The following is a 12,056-nucleotide window of genomic DNA, read 5'->3' as shown; positions in this document are numbered from 1 at the left end:
AGTGCTTTCACCTATCCCTTCTTCCCTCTCTCCGTTTCATTGGTTTTAGCGGGAGATGACCGTTTGGCGGGAGTAAGTCGTTTTCCGCTTGATTAGAGGTTTCCATATGTTACGTATCTCTACGCTAGCTTGACTAAATGCGTTGTTGGACAACACATACGCGGCTTCTTTGAATTTTCTCCTAAACCAGTGTTCCTCTTTGTGGATGATTTCAGCTTGAGCCCACTTGATGTTATGTTGATGAGTCCAAACATGCTCTGCTATTCCGGATTTACTGGTTTCTCCTCGCTGTGTGTGTTTCTTGTGCTCAGCAATCCGAACTTTCAATGGCCTCTTAATTTTACCGATGTATGTTTCTCCGAACTCGCAGGGTATCCGGTAAATGCAATTCCGCGTTTGGTGGCCTGGTTTTCGTGAGACTGCTACGGATAGTGTTTCCAGATGTGAAGCAGGTCCTGATGTTATACTTGGACCAAATCCTTCTTATCCTTTCCGATAATCCTCTGATGTAAGGAAGTACAAGTACAGGTTGTGATGGCTTCTCTTCCTTGTGGAGCTCTTGCTGTCTTCTAGCTAAAGCCTGTTCTACCATCACTCTGAAGTAACCATTCCGTTGAAGGTCATTTTTGATAATGCCCAGTACCTTTTCGAGACCTTCCTTTGTATAACAGAGCCCGAAAGCACGGTCTAGTAGAGTCTTGATGATTCCTCTCTTAGTCGATTGATGTTGGTTGGATTTCTGATTCAGTTACTGTGAGTGGGTTTTCGATATACAGATGTTTCCCATTTAGTACCAATAGCACCAATACGTCTAAGAAAGGCAATATTCGTTGTGGACTTACTTCTCCATTGTGAAAGTGATGAAAGGACTCACGTTGTTGATGTGCTTCAGGAAAGTGTCTAGTTCTGCATTCCCATGGTTCCATATTATGAAGGTGTCGTCTACGTATCTCAACCAGACTCGGGGCTTCTTGTGGGCTTCTTCAATGGCCAGAGTTTCAAACCACACCATATATTGAAAGTGGCGATCCCATTGGCAGTCACTCATTTTGCGTAAAGAATTCGTCCTTCAGTTGGAAGTAGCAGTTTCGTACACAGCATCCTAGTAATTCCATGATTACTTGTATCGGTAAATTTGTTCTATCTTTCAGGTCTCGATCTTCGGATAGCTTCTTCTGTATGATTTGAATTGATTCTTCGACAGGATCGTTGGTGTAGAGGCTTTTCACGTCGAAACTGATCAGTTGATCCTGCTCTTTGACTTCGATTTCCCCTATTAATTACTATTGATCAACGAAGATGGAGCCCATAGTTATCAAAGTCAATTATCTTGACTTCGATATAAGATTTCTGAGTCTCTCAGTTAACCAAAGTAAATCTACACAAATGTCAACAGCCAACCCAAGATCGTCATCACAAAACCCAACTAAACGATCAGTGACGATAGTAAGAACTCGAAAATCAATCTGTGAGACCACTGATGGATACTATGAATTCATCTTTTGTCCAATCAAAACGTTTGCGTGTTTCTATTGGTTGAAGCAATCCATCAGAAGTTTGCTGTTGAATTTAAGAACTCGCCTAATTATATTTGGTTTGGAGTGTGTTCCACATTTCCACATTTACTGTTGTTCTATGACGAGTGTTTTTTTTTCACTTTTTTTCTCCTCCGTTGTTATAGGCTCTGGTCTGGTTTGAAATTACTTGGTAGCCAAAACATCTGAAAAATGATGAAAATACCAAATTCTAATTTTTTAAATTTGATGGTACTAACGTACTAAGAACTTCGTAAATGTAGTAGATTCATTAATATTGTCACGTGAAAATCCCAACGTTGACCTCGACGAAAAACCTCTTAAACCGAAACATTCGGTAATTCATAAAACTCGCTGACGAATGCCTGAACTCGCGAAGATAAAAATTCAAATGATCGATTATTGAATATTCATGCGATGTTCGGAGGCGAGAGGGAAATCCGAAACCAGCAAAGTATGGTTATACCGGGGATTTAATTAAAACCGTAAATTCATAACCCTAACAAGAAATTTACATATTTTTAATGCCGGTCGAATTCTTTTCCAATCCCTTTACAATGATCGGCCAATGTTTGATGGCGACGAGAAGCGGTAAAAAACAAATTGAAATGACTATACATTTCCACTGGGAATAATTGAGTGGAATTAATTCCGGCCAATGGTTTCGAAATGGCTGGATAGGGAGTGACAGAAATTAATGAAATCCGGAGATTTCGTCTTCACTTAAACTCGAATGAATGAGGAGTGGCGTTTTATTTGTAATTACGGATTTTTTTGTTGAAAAGAATGTTTCCAGTCGGGCCTTTCCTTCCGATCACTGCAATAGTCAACATGTTAAGAATATGAAGTCAAAACATGGTGCTCTGGGCAAAAATCCCAATGCCGAAAACCGAACTGAGTTTGTTGATGCTCGCAACAGCTGCAAACTTGAAAGCAGAGAACTTCACAATCAGAGAATTGGGAATAAACTGCTTGCCAATTCCAAGGCGTCTAGATCCTTCTGGCCGAAGACTGAAGCTGTTAATCATAACTTTACCAAATTAACAATTCCACCATTAACAAAAGCGGATGGTTCAATTGCAATAAAAGCTATAGAAAAAGCAAATCTACTAGCTGAACAATATAGGCTTGTTTCATGCTACGGAAAATGATACTGGTTTGCTTATAGACTGATCGAGTTAGGCGTGTACTAGACTTATCAAGCCTAATCGCTTCCAAAATCTGTTTATATTTGCAGAAAAAAGAATAATTCGAAAAGCAATAATTTAAATTGGCGTGTCTGTTGATCAATAAAATTGATCGTGTCTAGAGCGGAGTTGCCAAATGTATTGGTTTTTAATATCCAATCACAGATCTGATGATCCAATTTGACATACGCCATTTTTGTTGTTATTGTTGTCAACTCGATGTGAATACAACTGTTACAGTTATATAATTGAAGAACGTTTTTATGTAAAAGGTAGGTCTCGGCGGGTACCTATTTTGCTACATATTCCGTGTCATTAGTTTACATTCCGAAAAATATTTTTTCAGGTTATTTTTGGATTGATATGTTCTGAAGTAATTCTACATTTCACTGTACATATTTTCGCTTCTCTTTTCAGGCACCATACTGCTCCTTGGCCGAGATAAAATAAAAATTAAATCAAAACTCTCCATCCTTCGATAAAAGACAAAGTCTGAAATTAATGTCATATAAATAAAAGGGACCTACTAAAAATACCACCTACCGTTTCAGTTTTACATTCTTCATTTCAGTACCAAAGTATTGTAAATTTTTCAAGTAAAATTCATCGATCATTTCAAAATCGACTCTTGGTAAGTTGTCGGGAGTCGGCTTCAACAAAACTAGGCTCAACATTCATTTTGAAATTATTTTTTAACAAAAATACGAAGTTTGTGGAAACCATTGACATCAGAGAGTGCACATTGTCGCATACACTACAGAGGGCGCTGGCTGACTGGATGACAATATGGCTAATATACCAGTAACGTTGAATTTCTTATTTTTTGGTGGATGATATAAATGCATAATTGATTTATTTTATTAGGGTTCATTTGAAAATACAGCTCGTTTAATTCTATTCAGAATTATATTTAGATATAAATTGTACTATATCAGTTATCAAGGCAAATATTATTGTCCATTTTTATGCCTAATTCGTGGATTCGAGCGATCTTATTATTGTATATTAATTTGTTTGCTGGCTTTATTCTTGAAAAAAATAAATTGATGATTACAGAAAATTTTAATTCATCGTTCATTTTCACAATCTCCAACTAACGTGAAATGCACTGTATACAAAATATTTCTTTGAAATTATAGAGCATATTCAGATGATTTACTTACAAACTAACAGAAGTATCAGAAATTATTTCATCTTTCTTACTTAATTACACAGAGTTCGTGTAACTTCTGCAGTTATAATCTGTAATTTTGGAAGAGAAGGGGTAGTATTTACAAGAATGTTATAACATGATCCTAATATTATTTCCTCAACGAGTTATTTATCTTATATGAGATTACGTTTTACTAAGATAATCCGCGCAAAATCTCTCGCATTCAACCTACTCGTATAATCTTCCCAAATTATATCAAAATTACTTCTCTTGCTCAATAAGAGGAAATACAATGGTTAGGGAGGAAACTTGAAACATCTAGACTTCACAGTCGTTTGAGAAGTTTGGTTGAAAATAAACGTATACAGTGGTATACGCCAAATATGAAATAGGATTGCGAATGAGGTTAATTAATTAATCTATCTATTCCATCGTCAATTTATTATAGGAAGAAACACTTGAACAAACGAGAGAAAACAAACAAGATGATTATAAACTGAAGGATGCTCACCAGCAGAATTCTTGTTCGTCTCTTTGTTTTAGAAGAATAATTTAGTATTCGTAACAGTTTCAGCAGCAAGTTTCCGATTATTATAACATTGGTGACTATTATAATATTGAATATGAGACGATTATATGCAGGTCACTTGGGGCCATGTTTTCAAATTATTTTCAAATATACAGACTGTCACTGGAAAATGATTATTCAATAGAATACCGCTTTTTCCGTTCCATTCTTGAATTCTACGATAAATTTTGAAAAATTGGTGTCTTTAAAAACTCCTTTTTAAACAAACTAAATCAGTCTTAAAAAATAAGAATTTTTTCTAGATTTAGCTGCTGATGGCATGCTCAAAATGAAATTTTATTCGCAAAGTGTCTACGTATTTTGGATGAAAAGAAAACACAAGTACCCAGAGCTGGCAAGGAGCTCTAAAATTATTAGTGTCATTCGCCACTTCATTTTTGTGTGAACTGACATTTTCTACAAAACCAAAAATAGAAATAGACTGGAATTAAAAAATGATTTGATTATTAACGTTTCAAAAATATCACCACAATTTGATTAACTTTTGAAAAATAAACAAACCTATCCTTCTCACTAAAATTGTGTTTTTATTGTAGTGTTAAAACCTTGCCTTTTTCTTTCAGCGGACGACCCCCCGACCCCCGAGTAAGGCTTCGCGACCCCCCTAGGGGATTGAGAAACACTGTCTTACAAGGTTCTCATATAATGGATCTATTTGCTCAATTTCAAAAACATCAAAATCGTCGTCTGTTCTTTATGTAACACCGCATATATTAGGATTTCATGACGAAAAGTTTCCTAATTTTCTTCCGAATGATATATGTTGTTTTCACGCCTGAAATTTAAAGTTTTCAAAAAAATAGTGACTCTAATTCAGTGTTTTGATTTTCGATGATTCAAAAAGTTTTTGTTTACTTATGATGCACTATTTGAAACCTTTGGTGTAGTAATGAATATTACTAGAATTTTCTCACAACACCAAACCGTTATTTTAACACCTCGACACGTTTTTCCATCACCAAGTGAGCATCTTCAAGAGGAAGACTAAACTAATCTTCGAAAGGAAGATTCAACTGATTTTCAAGATCAAACTGATCTTCCTCTTGAAGATGATCACTTGGTGATCGAAACACGTGTCGAGGTGTTAAAATAACGGGATAAAACTCCAGTAATATTAAAATTTTGGTTTGTCCAATTAGTAATCATGTTCGTCATAGTGAGAAAATACCAAATTTGCCATAGAAGATGAAATTTTACCCTTTTTTCGAGTTACCCTTCAACATCATTCATCACAATTTTAGCAATTTTAGGACAAGTTAGACAACTAATTCACGAAATCTTTGTAAAATCTTATGTCACTGAAAGTAATACATTTCCTCTTCTGGAATAAATGTGTTTCATGAGCTTGTCATTGACATCTGTTTTTTTGTTGTCAAATTATTGTCATCTTTCAAACACCATTCGCAGTTGAGCTGTTCACAAGAAGACCAAACTTGGATTTAGAAAGTTTAGCCTTCTTGAGTTGTTCACAGGTTTTCCCCTTCTTGTAAGAAATTATTTCAAAATACCAAATTCCAAAATTACATGTAACAAAATGTGTATAGTTTGAATTTTTTTGCAACTCCATCATGTTTTTTCATAATCTCAGTTATATCAAAAAAGATGTAAAAAATACTGGAAAGATCACTTATAAGAATTCTGGACATATGATTATACAGGGCTATTCAAATTCGTTTCTGTACATGGGGATCTCGTAAACGATAAGAGATAAGGTGTCGGTTTAATTATGGGAAAGTTGAGTATTTTAGAGACCTATTCAATGATATAAAAAAACGGATATAGCTCTTTCAGTTCTGGAGATATACAGGAAAAACCAAAAAATCCCAAATTATTTTTTTGCCTATATCTTCTTTATTCGCAGACATATTGAAAATCTGTCCACATTTTGCTATTGGCACTTGATGTGGGCTCTCATAATATATCCATGAATCTTTTACACAGGGTATCATCTGACTTGGGCCACCCCCATCTTTGAATCTTTAAATACGGACCTGTATTTTTTGTTGTAGTTTTTGGATCGTAGACGTTCACTTCATACTGAGAAATTAAATTCAATTTTATATTCCGGGATTTTTCGGTAATATTCGTTTATAATTGTGTGAATTATTCCCTTTTAAATTACGGCCCTGGAAAGTGGTTGACTGAGTTGAATAAAAACACAATAGCAACTTTTACGTCTCCCTATGTACCGTAGAGTTTTTCGAGAGTTTTTTTTCATTTTTAGTTACCTATTCATATTTTTTCCATTGCTCTGAGCGTTTTCTACAATGAACTTCGAATAAAAAAACCTTTTATGATTATCTGAAACATATCTAAACAAAAATATAATATATTTGTTTTGATGAGCAGAAAAAAAAATGGTAGCAATAATAAGATTCGAAACGAACACATAATTATAATGAAAATTGAAATGAAGTAAGTAATTTATATACACACAAAAAGAATTATGCAATAAGTGTTCGAATTGGAATCCTTCCATTTCGAGGCAAATAATGGGACAATAAGATGGTCTGCAAGATCACCAGATCTTACTAATTTGGACTATTTTCATGGGGGACATTGAAGAATAGGATTTACGCTGGCACAGAGATAGAAAATGTGGAAGACTCGGTATTGAGAATTTTGTATGATTTCGCAACAATGCAGCAAATAAGTGTATTAGGGGCAATGAATAATATGAAAAACCAAGTTTAAAAATCTCTCGAAATGGAAGGACTCCAATTCGAACATTTATTGCGCCAATAATTTTTTTGGGTACCTATATAAATTACTTCATTTCAATTTTCATTACAATTATACTGTGCGTTTCGGATGTTATTATTGCTATCATTTCTTTTTCTGTTTATTAAAACACATATTATATATTTTTGATGTAGATATGTTTCAAATAATCATAAAAGGTTTTCTTATTCGAAGTTCATTGTAGAAAACGCTCAGAGCAATGGAAAAAAATATGAATAGGTACCTAAAAATAAAAAAAAAACTCTCGAAAAACTCTACGGTACATAAGGAGACGTAAAAGTTGCTATTGTGTTTTTATTCAACTCAGTCAACCGATTTCCAGGGCCGTAATTTAAAAGGGAATAATTCACACAATTATAATCGAATATTATTGAAAAATCCCGGAATATAAAATTGAATTTAATTTCTCAGTATGGAGTGAACGTCTACGATCCAAAAACTACAACAAAAAATACAGGTCCGTATTTAAAAATTCAAAGATGGGGGTGGCCCAAGTCAGATGACACCCTGTATAAAAGATTCATGGATATATTCTGAGAGCCCACATCAAGTGCCAATAGCAAAATGTGGACAGATTTTCAATATGTCTGCGAATAAAGAAGATATAGGCAAAAAATAATTTGGGATATTTTGTTTTTCCTGTATATCTGCAGAACCAAAAGAGCTATATTCGATTTCTTTACATCATTGAATAGGTCTCTAAAATATGCAACTTTGCCATAATTTAACCGACACCTTATCTCTTATCGTTTACGAGATCCACATGTACAGAAACGAATTTGAATAGCCCTATATATGGGAGGTTCTATTTAAAAATCAAAATTGGTGTTACTTTCGGAAATACTAGACACAAAAAGTATGAATTCAAGTTTGAAAAAGTCCTTGAAAATCTATGTCCTCAATTTTTCAAGTTTATGAATATAGTCATTTCCAGAAAATCATTAGACAATGTGTCCAAAAATATCTGTCCATGATTTTAGGAACTGAAAGACTTTCATTAAGTCTCCGAAAGTGCTTTCAAAACAAAGTGTTAATTCTCCAAGTCCGTTGCATTCTTAAGAGCTCAACTTTACGAACCGCCCGTTTAAGCCACCGACGCCTGCTTCGACCTCTTAATATTTCCAGTTTCGCGAAAGCTGAGCATCTATTGAACGCTAAGCCTTCTGAACTGAGACGTATAATTCTTTTAATTTCGCCATAAGTCCTGCAGAGGAGAATCCCGTATGACAATGGAGAGACGACTTGACAATCTTCGCAATCTCCGGGACTCTGCGGATTCTAAATCCCGTCGAACAACTGCGACACTGTGCTCTTTATCCTAAGGATCCCTCTGTTCGAATAATTTCCATTCTGCAGAGGCGGGGCGGTGAGAATTTCCGTCGTCAAATTCAACAATTAGGTACTCCCTTTATAATTATTGCATTTCATTATTGAATTTAAACAATAACTTCTCATCAATTCATGTGTGCGCATGTGTCAATAAGGAACCATAATAATCAGTATTTATAAAAATTAAGCATTTGCTTTCAATTGGAAAAGCAAAAGATAAAACTAAAAGGTTTTGCGTTCATAATTTCTACCTTTTCCTTGCAAGAAAATGCTTTTGATAAATACAAGTATAGAACTTGGTAAACGAGTTGGAAAAATGTTATCAACAAGTGCTGCGGTTTTTGAAATGACTATTTGTAGTAGATTTGAAATTAAAATGTACTAGACTGAAGAAAATTGTACTATATTCTTTTTCTTATCAGTTTATCATGGTTGTCCAGATTAATTCTTTGTTTGGTAATCAGTTTTAAACCTGAAGTGTCAGGATTGTTATTGAAAGAAATTGAAACCTTTTTTCAAATTTGAATAGATATTGACTTTTTTTAGGTTCGCAACCCTAGTTTCAAATTTTAAAAGACTTTACCCAGATGCAATGGAATTTGCTACTCGGTTTTAGAGTATCAGTTAACTCTTCAGTTAACCGATGAAATTAATTATTATACCTACACATCCACATTCCATTTTCTTGGCCTGAATTATAGTGGGTAAATAAAACGCATTATAGGTTACATTATGATCACAGAACGTAAAAGTCGAAATATGTGCACAAAAGATTAAAATTTGAATATGACAATACGTTGACAGAAATATTTCAAGGAAAACATAAAACCCGATCTAGGTAATTTGTGTATTTATACAGGTCTCTGCTTGGTATTGTACCGATTCGGTTTTGTTTTGTTATGAGCTCTGAGCTCTTGACACGATTGAAAAGATCAACCCTACTTTGTACACATGCTGATAGATGGTGGAAGGATCGCTTCAATACTTGCGTCCAGCAGATTTCAATAGTAAAAGCTATTTTACCGCTGAATGTTATGAAACAAAAGTGATTCCACAAACTTGATAGTTGTAATTCAGCAATTGCCGTCTACCACATTCAGTGGTAAAGTGGCTTCAACCGTTGGAACTGATGAACGCTACCAATTTGTTTTTTGTTGAAATATTCAATGTATCATGAAAATAACATAGAAACGTTGTTGCATCACTTCTAATATAATTTCCTTGCTATTCAAATAGGTATTTCAATCATGTCTCTCATAAAAAAATGCTCATTGACGAAAGCAACACAAACTAAGAACAGAAAATAACATAGTTAGTTGATGATCTGCCACAAGCTTAAAACTGAAAATATTAATCAATTCAAAAAATTCAGTTTGGAAAATGAATAAATAATATCACTATCCACCCCATTAAGGCACAAGTCCTAAACCAACCCCTGAAATCAAGAATCTTTCAAATTTCAACTTATGAAAAATCTTTCACGATATCAATTCGTGTAATCTTAGCGTCTGTGTCTCGCCACAGAATAGTAACAATGCTTCGCTCGGAAAGCGTTCGTTAATGCAGATCTGTTGTCTCAGTTACATCTGCTTAGTGTTCCGTATTTACACAGAATGATATTCTGTGGTATTTACGAGAGCGAGGAAAAAAAAGTTGATTTTTTTTAGTTTAGTTGTCTCATATTAAGCGTAATGGTTTCGTTTCAGGTTTTTTCAGAAAATGATGAACTGCTGGTGAAATTTTCGACCTTTGTTTGTCAGCACAACACTGTCTTCAGGAAAGAGTTCACATCACATTCTAATTGACTTCTCTGACACTATCCATACTTAAGTATTTGCATTTAGAAAAGAAAATTATAAATTACAGTGCTGTTGTAAAAAAACATATTTCATAAGTTTTGTGATGACAAATGTTAACTTGTCATTGAGATGAAATCAAGCATTCATCAAAAATATTTCGTTCCGTTGACTCTGTGATCACGTGGTATCAAATCTGCATCTGCTCACACAGCTCCAGATTTTTAAAACCGAATACACTTATTATATCCCTAGTCTAGTGTTTTTGACAAAATATTGTTCATAAGAAAAAAGGATTCTAGTGATTGCCCCAGGGGTTTCTATGCATGTTGGAGGACCCAATATTCCTTCCTTTATAATAATTATTTTTCAGAATTTTCAAAGTTATGAACATTTTCAATCGAAATAAACAGATGAATAGAAAACGAAAAACTCATTTTATATTTTTCTTTCAACGCTTTTCAAATTTTTGTTTCCATTCAAACTTGTGCTTGAAGTTCTTTCACAATATGCATCTGGTTCCTATGTTGTTTTTAATCGAATACACTAAACTGCTATTTACTTTATTATACAGTTTCGGGCATAATTCTTCTTGAGGTATCGAAAGTAATTTCACGGTTGGTAAATATATCGATGTATTGTCTCTTCAAACATTGAACATGATATATATTCATAACAATATCGGATAAATATTGAAAATCCCTTTGCGAAAAGCCTAGAGTCCAATGGATCATTAATTCGCATATGGTAATATTTAACAATATAAAAATGAAACATCTTATATTTGAATATTTATGACTAAGATATCTTGTGGTAATAATAGTTATTTATTATACAAGGAAAAAAAGTATTAGATTTTAGCTCGAGGTTGTGTTGAAAAATTCAATTTCCACCTTTACTTATGTATATATGCTCATTTTTTCATAAAGTGTGACATAAAGTGACATTTGTTACCTGTCATCAGAGATAAAATGTCAAACTTTTTTTCCGTCATAGAAAATCGTAACTAAATGTAACTTTTGTATAAGAAAATATTTTAAAATTAAATTTCTACCTTTTCTTATGTATATATATATATATATATATATATATATATATATATATATATATATATATATATATATATATATATATATATATATATATATTTCATGGAAAATAATTCCATGAAAATCAAAAAATAAATAGATAAGTACTCTTTGATATGTATATATATATATATATATATATATATATATATATATATATATATATATATATATATATATATATATATATATATATATATATATATATATATATATATATATATATACAGATAGAGATTTCATCGAGTGTGTATGATACAAATCAAGAACGAAATAATTCGTGGACACAACACTCAAAAAAAGGGGGGCAAACCGCGGACACGTGTTTCTGGCTATTGGCCTCATCAGCGCGGTGCAGCCAAGTATAAAGATAGGCAATACTTGTTTGCCGAAAGCAGGAAACAACACATACGCACGGAGTCAACAACAGAAGCCAACCGCACATTTGTGGTTCCAGTTAGAAGACCTAGAATTCCTAGGCTACATCTAACATGACCACGTAGGCAGCTATAACTACCTGCGTGACATCCGGGTCCAGGATATAAATACAGATAGAGATTTTATCGAGTGTGTATGATACAAATCAAGAACGAAATAATTCGTGGACACAACACTCAAAAAAAAGGGGGGCAAACCG

This window comes from Leptinotarsa decemlineata, unplaced genomic scaffold (assembly GCF_025532065.1).
Source record: "Leptinotarsa decemlineata unplaced genomic scaffold, Ldec_3_MD MMD2_tig00026307_RagTag_RagTag, whole genome shotgun sequence".
In the NCBI taxonomy this organism is placed as follows: domain Eukaryota; kingdom Metazoa; phylum Arthropoda; class Insecta; order Coleoptera; family Chrysomelidae; genus Leptinotarsa; species Leptinotarsa decemlineata.
This window is presented reverse-complemented; position numbering follows the sequence as displayed.